Source organism: Ambystoma mexicanum, chromosome 4q (assembly GCF_040938575.1).
Source record: "Ambystoma mexicanum isolate Mex_15411 chromosome 4q, UKY_AmexF1_1, whole genome shotgun sequence".
Lineage (NCBI taxonomy): Eukaryota > Metazoa > Chordata > Amphibia > Caudata > Ambystomatidae > Ambystoma > Ambystoma mexicanum.
Window position 1 is genome coordinate 24,337,263 of NC_090928.1, and position 13,363 is coordinate 24,350,625.

Below are 13,363 nucleotides of genomic sequence, written 5' to 3' on the forward strand. Positions count from 1 at the left end.
GCCGGCACATCTTCCATCTGCTGGGGTCCACTTGCTGTGTCGTCCACCCCTGCTGGACCTCCGACTCCCAACTGTGGCAGGGATGGGATCCCCACCGAGCTGGCTGCATTGGTCGGGGCAGGTCCACAGGGGGCCATGGTGGCATCTGGGCCGGAAGACGGCAAGGAGAACGACCGGTGGATAGCCTGCACAGAGGAGGAGAGGGCCGTCAGATTGGCCAACACATGCAGGAACCCCCCGAACATGGCCGATCCCAATTGGGCCACGTCGGCACGGTGCACTTCGTGATGACGTGCGTGCTCCTCCCGGGAAGCACGCACGTCATCACGAATCACAGCCGTGCGCATCGCGACCCCAATCAGGACCTGCTCCACGCGGCCAGGGGTTCCCACGGCCGCAGGTGGAGGGGAGTCAGTTGACATGGACATCCCCACTACCTGCGGACGGGCCTGGGACGGGGCATCCCTGCTGGTGCATGGTGGTGCACTCACAGGGTCAGGGACAGCGACATGCACAGGCACCTCCACGGTGACCTGTGCTGCCTCCTGCCCCTGGCCCTGGACTGCACCACTTGCACCAGCAGGGATGCTCCCACCAGGCCCCATGTGTGCACCAGTGTCCGCCTCCTCCTCCTCTGTGCAAACCACCAACCTGGATGGCTCCTCACCGTCTCCGCCGTAGCAGGCCCCTGTGGGGGCTCACCCACCCCTTCCGCTGCAGCCGTGGGGGCATCCCCGCCGCGTTGCTCCACAGCGCCGTCTCCGCCCTCTTCTTCACTAGCCGCTGCGTAGAGGGAGACAAAGGACACAAGCATCAGGCTACTGTAAAATGGTCCCCTAGACAGGAAGCAATAGCAGATGAGCACCCCTGTCAAAGTACACTTCCATCATGTCCCTCCACAACACATGGGTCAGTCCAGGCAAAACACACACAGTAACAGGCATGGTGCATGCCATGCACATTTCCATGCATGTCCAATTGACTCTTGAAACATTCAATGATATGTAACTCACATGCATCATGGCTCATGCATATCACATGCACACACTTCACCTCAGTCACATCCATCTGGCCCCAAACACAACGAACACAGGCGAAACAAGGGTAAGTTGGGTGCGTCACAGAATCTGTGCATTGTCACACACATGTGTCATGCATCCATGGCATGCACAAGTCACAGACACGCAGGTCAGGCACACAGACATGGCTACCATATATGTACCTGGCATCAGCACCCATCCTTCACCCCCATCCATGTCCAGGTACAGAGACTGGCATGCTCTCATGTCCTAAATCTGCATAGGGCTCCCCATGCCACATTTCAACACATGCAACAACCATGTGGGTCACACATCACTGGTCGCACATGCATTACCATGATGTCCCTGCACACATACATGCATACATGGCCCATGGCACACATACAGGCAAGTATCATAGAACCAGCACACCGCAACATGCCCTGTCTCACACAGTAATGCTTGCACACTTACCGCTCAACTCCAGACGGGCCTCCCTCTCAAGGACCTGGGCGTGGAGCGCTGGGCGTACGCGTTCCAGGACCCTCTTCTGGATGGAACTCATGCGGCCCCGGCCCCCCTCCACGAGGCGCCGGGCCTTCACAAGGGTCCTGGACCTCAAGTCCTCCCAGCGCTTCTTGATCTTCTGGACGTTGCGGGTTGCCACCCCCTCCGCGTTGATGGCAACCACACAGTCGCCCCAGATCCTCTCCCGTCCTTCCTTGCTGGCGCGGGACGATCCAAAGAGGGCATCATACTGCCCCAGGACATGCTCCACCAGGACACCAACTTCGGTGGCAGTGAAGCTGGTGCCCCTCTGCCCCTCTGGCCTGGGGTTGCCACTGGTGCCAGATGTCGAAGTGCCTGACATGGCAACCCCAGAGGCAGGTGTGGGTGGGCAACTGGGTCCTGGGGCTGGGCTGTGGAGCGATGTAATCCCAGTTGGGAGTCTTCAGTTCCAGCAGGGGTGGACACAGCAACTGGACCCCTGCAGATGGCTGATGTGCAGGCACCAAATGGCAGGGCACGGTGGCAGCAGGCAGGCAGGCAGGCAGGCAGCAGCAGATAGCACGTGGGAGGCTGCTCAGGGCACTGGGGGGGCAGTAACTCGGCCTTCTGGGCAGGAGCGTGGTGTTCCGTGTGTTTTCGGGTGGCCAGCTTGATACGGAGTGATTTGGCACGTGAAATTCCTGCACGTCAGCGTGAAATCCAAGGAAAGGGCCTTAGCGCGTAAGTGCGTCAGCACGCATACGCGATTCTATTGGACCAGAGTCCCTCACCGCGTAAGCGCGTCTGACGTGATCCGCACGGGCGTTCCCCACTCAGCACGTGATGACGGAGCACACGTGGAAATACTGCACGTCAGAGTGTCATCGCGTGTAATTGGCCAAAAGTGCGCGTACACGCGATTGGCCAATGTACGTGTATTACATCGCGTGTAATTGGCCAAAAGTGCGCGTACACGCGATTGGCCAATGTACGTGTATTACATCGCGTGTAATTGGCCAAAAGTGCGCGTACACGCCATTGGCCTATGTACGTGTATTTCAGGGGTGCGCGGGCACTTACACACGCAAGTACGTCAGCGCACCTGTATGCCTGCTGCGTGGGAATTTCCACACGCTATTGGAGTGGGAACTAGATTCCAGGGGTGCGAGGGTCACACGCTCGCCTAGAACACGCGCAAGGCATTAATTTGCGCACTTATCAATAAACAAGCCAGATGCCAGGATGAACATACCGTTCCTAGCAGCAGTGGCAGTGGGCTACCAAAGGAGGAGGAGGAGGAGAGTCAGGGCCAGAATATTCACACCCAGAACCAGCCTATTCGGGATGCCTGATGACCAGGTGTATGGGAGGTACAGGTTTCCAGCACACATCATACTGGACCTGGTCAGTGAGTGGGAGGATGACCTCACATCACCCACCCTGTGCTCCCAAGCACTCAGCCCCCTGCAGAAGGTCCTGAATGTACTGCACTTCTTGGCCACTGGATCCTTTCAGCGGACAAGTGCCATAGTGGGTGGTGTGTCACAGGCCACGCAGTCACGCTGCCTACACCAGGTCTTGAACATCATCACTGCACGGCCATCAGTCCGCAGGCACATATATCTCCCCAGGACTCATGCAGAAAGGCGGACGTGCATCCAGGAATTCTATGGTGTGGCTCAATTCCCCAAAGTGCTTGGTGCAATTGACTGCACACATGTGGCTCTACGTCCACCCAGGGCAACAGAGCACATCTATAGAAACCGCAAGCACTGGCATTCCATCAACGTGCAAGTTGTATGCAATGCCAAGGGAATAATCACATCAGTATATGCCAACTATCCCGGGTCCACCCACGACAGCTTCATCTACAGAATGTCTACCCTATGCCGGGACCTAGAGGCTGGCCAGCATGGAGATACATGGCTGCTTGGTGAGCATGAATGCCACTGCACATGCATGCATGTCAGATACTGGGTCATGACACAACACCACTAATGATACCCATCACCACCTCCGCAGGGGACAGTGCCTACCCTATCAGCCCCCACATGATGACCCCAATCCGGAACCCCACCACGCCACCCGAGGTAAGGTACAACACAGCCCACATTGCAACACGGGGCATAGTGGAGCGCACATTCGGAGTGCTGAAGTCACGCTTTCGCTCCCTTGACCGTTCTGGCGGGCAGCTGTTATATGCTCCCCGAATAGTGTGCAGGATCATAGTGGCAGCATGTGTCCTGCACAACGTTGCAACACGCCGGGGCCTGCCCGTGGACATGGTGGTGCCCCCACATCCACAACCACATGCACGCCCGCTGCGCATGGGAGGGGAAAGGGCACGGGGGGAGGCAGCCCGTACGCAACTGGTGGCCAACTTCTTCACTTAGGAATCACAGTGCTGGCTAGTGCACACTGCTCTGGCACATACCATCTGACAATCAATGATGACACTACCTGACAATGTCACAAAATTACTTGACAATAAACTGTCAGATACACTTCAGCCTGAGATTGTTAACATGGAAGTGTCACTATGTGTGCACCCCTACCTACAAATACACCAGCAATGCATCACAACGAAAAGACACAACTCCATCAATCAAATATGCATTGCCACAGGCGATTCACTACATGACAACATTGCCATGTCACCCATTCCCTTCACAGTCCCGCCACTGAGGACACCATGTCATGGTATGTGAGAGCAAACAAACTGGCCATCACAACATGACACCGGTGTCACAAATAGCAGTGCCCCAAATGGTACATAACCGCACTTGAACAGCTAACCGCGCTGGAGCCACTACTACACACCTGTGTAAGAGTAATTTCAATCAAATTACACACCAACCCACCCTGAAGCCCACCCAAACAAGACACAATGCATGTAATCAATGGTAGTCTCATTACCTGATTCTGCTGGTATGTCCTCACCGTCCAGATGTACAGTGATGGCGCCACGCAAAAGTGTCAGTGCACATCTACCGACATGTAGTCTGACTCCAGAGAGTATGCCCGTGTGAAGAACTGTGTGAAATACCTGCAAAACATGAGAAACATATGTAAGTAGAGGCACATATCAAACCATCATGCATAGTTAGGTGCAACAACAATGTACACTATGAATGTCTACACAGTATTGACTATGGACTGGCCAACAGCTCATGGGAGTCCAATGTCACCGTGTAATTTGCTGTCACTTGGGCACACCCTTTGCAAGCCCATGGAAACGGAAGCAGGAGGGGTGTGGATGTCTGCTACCCTAGCATCGAAACCAAACTCAGGACAAGCCTGAATGTGCCCAGCCACAATACAGTGTATGCCCAGGTACCCACACAAGGCAACACTCTTGGAAAAGAAAAAAAAATATTGAGAAAAAATGGCCATGAAAGGGCCGGCGGGGGGGGTGGGGGCACCTATGAGGTCCGAGGACAGGATGCACGCCACAATCCACCTGTGTGGATCATGGGAAACTAAAACACCCCATAGGCTCGTGGCCCACACGGCTACTCTGTTGTGGGAGATGAGTCGCTATCGCTCTGGCCAGACCCTGCAGCTGACTCAGGAGGTGGGGGAGCTGCCTCAGAAGATGGTGTGACAATGGGAGGCAGCCCACGCAAAGCACGAGTTTGCTCCTCCATGGCTGCAAGCAGGCGGGTCTGGTAGTTCTGGTTCTGGGTTGTAATCATGCGGAGGTCCCCATGCAGTAACTTCCGGGATGACCTGACCTCCGCACGAGTTGCCTGCATCTCGGCCGAGAGCGTCCGTGTCAGACGCTCCAGCTGCTCCTCTGTCCTTCTATGGGATGAAGCCTCAAGCTCTAACAGGGTCGACCTGAGGTGATGGAATTCTTCCCTCAGGCCTTCTCTGTGGCGCTGGGACTCCATGGAAAGTGATTCCCGCAGAGTCGCCAGTGCCGCCCGCCTGTCCATGTTGGACGCCAACATATCCTCCCTGTGTGCCTGGCAGATGGACTCTGTAGCCTGCTCCAGTCGCTCCATCAGCCTTTCTGGGGGGACAATGGAAGTGGCCACCCTATCCATGGCCTGTGCAATCATCTCGGATGATGCTGCCTGTTGGTTGGCCATACCGTAGATGGATTGCTCCCAAGCGGTATTGCCAGGTGGCATACGGCCACCACGTTGACGGGCACCACACCTGCCTGGGGCAAGGCGGACTGCGCCTTGCTGTGCCGGCAAGGCCTCAGGCTGCAGGACTGCATTCCCTCTCTGATCTGCAGCCCCAGGAACAGGATCAGAGATTGTGTGGTGTGGCCCTGCATCCGTAACCACCGGAGGCTGAGCTGCCGACACTGACATCCCCATTGAGGGCAATGGCCCGGCTGCAGGTGGGTCGGACAGAGGAGATTCTCTCCCAAGAACACTCACCTGCGACTGCACATAGGTGTCATCCTCCGAGTCTACACCTGAATACTGCTCGGGGGAGGAACCCCCAGAGACACCCCTCGACAGCACGACCTGCAGCACTTGTGGGTTTTCACCCACAAACACACCACGTCCCTCACTTGTGGAAGGTCGGCCCGGGTTGCCCTCCTGGGACGGCTCAACCACCACATCCCCAGCATCAACAAGTGCTTCGTCCCCTGCAAAGACATGAAAGAGAAAAATGGAAACAGGCATTAGCACCATGGCATGCAACAAGGGCTGATGAACAACAGAGGCAGTAGTTCTACGACACATGTCCCACATGACTGGGAGACCTCCTATGCATTCACCATCACTGGGTCTGTAGGGGAGGCTCAGGGCATACAATGTACAGATTGGAGAGCAACACCTGCTCACCATGCTGCCTAGCACTGCCATCACACATTGGCCGGTGATTGCCATGTCAAAGGCACATGCCATCACACACATGGCATGTGACATAGCCACCAAGTGAAGAGGGAGAGGAGGGCAACTTTTTTGGATTTCAACCACTCTGGTCCTGACATTGCATCATCACATCAATAAGTTAACATGTTGTACATGGATCTGCTAGTCCAAATTGGCCACGATGCACAGTGCCTTGTCTACATCAACAAAATGCAGTAAACAATGAGATTCCACCTCCCCATCACCTGTAAAGGAATCATATAGCATTCGTTAAGCACCGGTCCAGAAATGTATGAAGGTACAGCGGAGCACTGAGGGGTGGTGGGGCAGAAGGGGATGCCAGTCAACAATCCTACTGGTGCTGGTGTCATTCATGTCACGCAAGTGCAGGGGTGGGTGGCACAATGAAGTGCAAGGGGAAGTGGCGGCTGGAAGTGCTGTACAAGGTAAGTAGGACTTAACGTCAAGGGCAGAGGGTGTTAGGCGCAGACAAGTGCTGGGGGGGGTGGCCTATAGGGGTACAGATACAATCATGCAGTGCTGTGGGCTCGGAGGGGACAGGGGAGGTACACACTGCATCTGGCTCGGCAAGGTCCTTGCAGATTTCTATGTGTCCTGCAGAGTTGTCACATGCCGCAGATATGTGCCCTTGGATTGGGGATCTCATCTTGGTGAAAAGGGTGAGGCGCTATTGCCTTTGGAGCATGTGGCAGGCCAGTTTGCCAGAGGATGAGCATGATGCAGGACATTCCCTCTCTGCCACCCGGCACCTGTGGTCTGGGTTCACAAGATCCGAGTCATGCCAGGACTCTGCATTGGCATGGGGCTTCAGACAGGTGGTCATGACCGTGGCAAAGACATCCAGTGTACCTGACATAGAGTGGAGCATGGAGTGGGCCCTGTCAGGATGGGAGTGAGCCTAAGGGGGAGCTGGATGGGGGGGAGATCTTGGCAGCATGAGCCTCGACTGACACACACTTCATGGGTTGGAATACCAAGAAGGTGTGTGACAGTGGTGAGGGTGGCTTTGCCTGTGGGGTGGTGAGGGTGAGCTGGGAGGAGAGGAGAATGTGATCACTCCAGGAGAGAGGAGTGCAGAGATGGACGGAGAGGGGAAAGTCAGATGAGATCAGAGCATCAAGAGTGTGCCCTGCAGAATGAGTAGGGACAGACGGGAGTCTAGAGGGTGAGAGGGAGTTGCTGAGGTCACAGAAAGGTCACGTGGGGGGGTCAACAAGCATGCAGGTGGATGCGTACAGCACCAAGGAAGAGGATTTCTGTGTCTGGGGACATGAGTGAGGAGGAGAGGTGAGGACACTCAGAAAGGAAGTAGTACATTTGACCAGTTTTCCCAGACACAGTACGCACAGTTTGTGAATGTCAAGGTGTGGTAGAGAGAGACGTCACACAAGCCATTCCAGAGTGGAGTAGGTCTAAGTAGGAGTGACAGTGGCAGGAATACCCTCAGGGAAGCCAAGGGCACACCCCCCCTGCACAGTAGTGGCGGGCCAGGGAGAGGGTCTCCTGAACATCAGGTAGGAGTGTGTGAAGGATGCAGACAGAGCTGGCCGTCAGACATGTTTCCATGAGACCAAGGATGTCAAGGTGCATAACCTCATGTAAGTGACAGATATCGGAGGAATGCCTGATGCAGCCGCAGTGAAAGGAGTGTAATTGTGGAGGAGGTTGACAGCCTTGGAGGACTTACGGGGAGTGCTAGAGATCAGAGGTGCAGCATGTGTAGGAGTTGGAGTGGGAGGCGGAGAAGGATCATGGGAGGGTGCAGGGAGGCAGTGCAGGATTGATGAGGAGAGAGGAGGGGGGACAGCAGGAGAGGAAAGGAAGTTGATGAGATGTGGGTAGCATTTCTCAAGGAGAATGAGGTTGGCCTAAGGGCCTTGGACTGAGATGCTCCCATTACCATGCACATCAATTGTGGCCTCTGAGGATTGGAAGGAGGCCAGGAGTACACCCCAACGGGTCCCACCATTGATGGTGGAAGAGGAGCAAGGAGAGAGGACAGGGACCATGTGAAGGGTCTATGGGACAGGCAAAGGCATGTATGAGCAGATGTCAGTGAGAGTTAGCTTTGAGTAGGCTCAGATGCACTTGTCAGCAATAGGGTGGGTCGCATTGGAGGGCAGGGTGCCCTCATTTGACTGTTAGCAAGCAGGTGTCGTGAGTAGGGCACGATGGTCTGAACTGTAGAAGTCAGGGAAGATAGACCATGAAGAGCAGCATGGAGTGTGAGGGAATGGGGCTCGAAACCAGACGGTACCAAAGCACACAGGTAGGAGGTGGATGTCAAGGCAACATCCACAGTATGACAGCATGTTGGTTGGCATTTATATACAGAGGACGCATTAGCATGTGGTATCATTGCATGTCAGGCATGTGAAGATGAAACTTGATTGGCTGGGGGAAAGTATAGGAATGGTATGTAAGACATCAGATGAATAGACAGGGGAGTATGAGCAACAATGTAGTGACAAAATGACAATTCAAGGGCAACTTCCATGGTGTAGGGCCATATGTGCACTGTTGCCAGTTGGGATAGTGCTGTGGGCAGATGGTGTTGCACTGAACATACTGGATGAGGCACATGGGTGCCACTATCAACTCTGCCACACACCCCCTTGACAGGCACCCAACATGAATGCTTCACACACACACCATGCACATGGATAATACACACATGCATGTGCACTCACCGGATGATGCCTCGTAATCAGGGAGATCTCCCACACCTTGGAGTTGTCCCTCGGTGACGTAGGATCCAGCTACGGACTCGTGTGGTGTGAGTTCTATTTCCTGTGCTGGGGACCCACCTCCAGTCACCAAGGTTGCGGCATGACTTGAGGCCAGCTTATCCTTTGCCCTGCGCTTAAGGTCATTCCAGCGCTTCTGGCAATCACTAGCTGTGCGCCTCACTACTCCAAGGGCACTTATTCTGTCAGCAATGGTCTGCCAGTGTGCCTGGCGTCTGGCATGTGTGGTCTTGGACCCTGCAACGATGACCATTTCCCTATCATGATCTGACACATACTGAACAAGTGCATTCAGTTCGGCGTCTGTGAAGCTTGGCTTCCTTGATGGGCCGGACTGTGCAGCCGTGCCTGGGGCATCAGCCTGTGCCGGACGTGCACTCTTCCTCTTGCGCTTGGAAGGGGGTGGGGATCCAGAGTGTCCTACGCCGCTGTGGACACTAGGGGCAGGAGCCGTGGTGGACTCAGTACTGGGTGTGTGGGATTGCACACTCAGCATGGGAGTAGGTGCAGGCATTGGGGGTAGTGGGATGGGGTCAGGCCTGATCTGAGGTGCATGAACTAGGACCGACACAGTCTTGGCAGGGTGTATGAGAGGTGGGGTGGATGGAGCCACACCCTGGCTACGGGGGCCAGCAGATGACCTATCTGGCATAGATGCGCGTGCCCTGATGACACCAATGTGCACCGGTGCACGTGCAGTGGACCTGCTGACCTGGATGTCAGCGATGGGATCACCCTCGGACAGGTCTGGTGCCACAATGGGCTGGTCCGACAAGGGCTGATCAGGGTTGGTATCAGCCACATGACCCTCAACTGGGGGGGGGGGGGCATGGGTGTCCCTGACTGGTCCTCCAGACTGGGGGGGACAGGGGCACCCTGCAAGTCACAACCACGTCCCCTTACGGCTTGCACGCCTCCCAACCATGGCACTGATGTTATTGTGCGTATGGGAGTCGGTGTGCACAATTGTCCTGGGCAATTGGGTGTGAAAGGGGTTGGGTACCAGATGGTATTCGTACCCTAGTGCAGTGGCAAGGCTATATGACACCCCTGGGGAAAGATGACGGGTCACGCAACGCACAGGCACCCCAGAAAAGTTAAGGAACGTGCACAATACCCCTCCTAGACCACGTGTGCTGATGGAAAACCCTGCACTACGCTGTGGCATCCAGTAACACAATGAACGTATGCGTGTCACACGCAGCCTAGAATGACCTCTGAAGGGGTAGGCTACACACGGGGCAAGCACAGAAGTTAGATACGTGCGTGACTCACCGTCTGCCAGGTAAAAGAGCGTGAAAAATGAGCGCGTTTGGTTGGCAACACCCCCGCCAAAAGAAGATGTGTACGCTGTCTGAGGAGACAGGACAACAGTAGAAGGGGACACTGTTTGAGGGAACAGGCCCAGGTAAACCAGTACAAGAGGAAAAAGAGAAAAAGCTGTCAGAGGTAACAGGGAGTACGAACTGGAAACGCCGTGAAGTAAATTGCGTGTGAAACGACAAGAAGTACAGAATTCACCCACTCGCTCTCCACGAAAAGCACGTACAGGGAAATGGTGTTCTACACTACCTTATATACAGGCCCACACGTACAGCGTCACTTACGGCGTGTACGTGCTTGGCCCATGTTCACCAATCACACGCTTTGTCACTTCTGCGTGTGGATCCTTTTTCACCAATCACACGCTTTGACACTCCTGCGTGTAGCTCACTTTTCACCAATCACACGCTTTGTCACTCCTGCGTGTAGATCCATTTTCACCAATCACACGCTTTGTCACTCCTGCGTGTAGATCCATTTTCACCAATCACACGCTTTGACACTGCCCGTGCAGGTAACTATAGACGCACATATGCTGGTGACGGGTTTTCGCGCGATTCGCTGAGTGTGGGGTTTTCACGTGCAAAATCACTCCCTATCAGGCTGTCCACGCGTTCAAACACGAAAGACCACGCTCCTGGCCAGGAGGCCAAATTACAGTCCCCCAGAGCCCTGAGCACGCTCCCACCTGCCATCTGCTGCTGCCTGACTGCCTGCTGGCCACGTGCCCCACAGTGCTGGTGGGTGGGGGTGGTGGAGGGTGCCCCTGGTGGATGGGGGGTGGGGGTGGTGGTAGACATGGGTGGGGGCCTGCTGGCAGGTGCCCCTGCACTGCTGGGGGGTGGGGGTGGTGGGAGACATGGGTGGGGGCCTGGTGGAGGGTGCCCCTGGTGGATGGGGGTGCAGGGGGACATGATCAGGTGTGCAGGGTAGTCCCCTGTTTTGTGGGCTGCCTGCAGGGGCCGTGGAGGGTGTACAGGGTACACCTGTGAGGGCCCACCCAGCCTATTCGCGTGTTCTACTTCACGCGTACCCCTGTAATACACGTACCCTGGCCAATCGCGTGTTGAACTTCCCGCTACCCCTGTAATACACGCACCCTGGCTGTTCGCGTGTGATGATTCCCGCGTACCCCTGTAATACACGTTCCCTGGCCTATCGCGTGTTCTACTTCACGCGTACCCCTGTAATACACGTTCCCAGGCCTATCGCGTGTTCTACTTCACGCGTACCCCTGTAATACGCGTTCCCTGGCTGTTCGCGTGTGATAATTCCCGCGTACCCCTGTAATTCACGTTCCCTGCCTAGTCGCGTGTAGAACTTCCCGGGTACTCCTGATTTGAAGATTGCCCGCTTTGCTTTCCTTGTTTGCCTGCCCTGTGAAGTGGTCCAGGGTTAGCGCAGCCCTTAGCGATGATTTAGCGATTTTGATGGCTTTTCCTTGCGCGAGGGCGTTCTTGGGGGCGTTACTGGCGCTGCTGCAGGCTCGCTGCGATTCTCTGCGCCACGGCTGGTTTGGGAGCATGAAATCCATGAATACGCTGTGCGCGGAAATCAGTTTTAGCGCACGTGCCTGGCGCAGACTATCGCAGGCGCACGCTGTGCGCCAGCCGCGTGCGCTACTTGTGCGCTGGATTCTATGAATTACCCTGTTTGTTTCTTGAAAGCTGCCATCTGGTTTTGGAATCCACTCGAATCCAGCATGAATTGCCCAAAAAAGACTTCAATTGGGAACCAACGGCAAGGAACTGCTCCACAAAAGTTGCATCAGATGTAAAACTTTATTAAGTAATTAGCAGTTTAAAAAGGCTTCCCAGTCGCATGAGAGGCTAACTGACGCGTTTCTCCCCACTCCTGTGGCTTACTCACAGTAACTCCGCCCTGTAGTGGGAGCTCATTTAACCCATGACACAACAACAAACATTGATGATGTGACTTACAAAACTGTTGTTTTTACTGTTGGCCATCTTGGAAAAGGCAAGTATTGCTCGCAAAGTGCGAGTACATTACAATATCCTCAGAAGTAAGATTTGTTCCAGTGTTTGTAAATAGAACAGGTAAGTGTTCAATATATAAAATCTAAATACTTAGAATATGAAAATTTTACAATTTACAAAACGGGATTTAATACTGCCACCATTACCTTCAAAGCGATGCAAGAGTCATATAATATCAAACACTGTCATTCTGTTATTTGCACATTACCCTGTTTCTATATCTGCACGGCAAATATGTACAGGTCTCAATGAAAAGACACTGTTCTGCCAGCACCTTTTTCAAGTTTGATAAGGCTTTGTATGTCGAGACCATATTCGCATGTTATCATGTTGATATATGTAAGCCCGTAAACATGACTTTGCCCATATATAGGACCTAAAATCATGAGCATAAAAGTTCTTTATAGTGGCATTTATATATATACACACACACACACACACACACACACACACACACACACATGCATACTACAGCTGCAGCATCCCCTAATCCCCTATGGGGAGTTTATCAGACTCTGGAGGAACTGTTCAAACATTGAGGCCTATAACAGAGAAAGTAAAACTACTGCGTGGGGCTTCCAACAGCAAGCCTACCCAAAAAGAGTAATTGAACATGCATACATCAAGGCACGCCTCTGTGATAGAACCAGCCTCCTGTCGAATAGCCATCATGAAAAGGGTACCAAAAAAGATAGACACGTGATTTGCCTTATTCTGACCTATGACACACATGCTTAACCCATTCGAAATATCCTCAAGAGACCCTGGAAGATTCTAATGGTCAATCTAGATTTGTACCATGCACTTCAAGCTCTTCCTGACATCAGTTTGTGTAAATGTAAATCCTTCAGAGACATTCTGGTTAGCAGTTTTATGGAAAGCGAAAACAAGAACATAGCCGATACATGGTTAGGTGAAGCTACAAATGG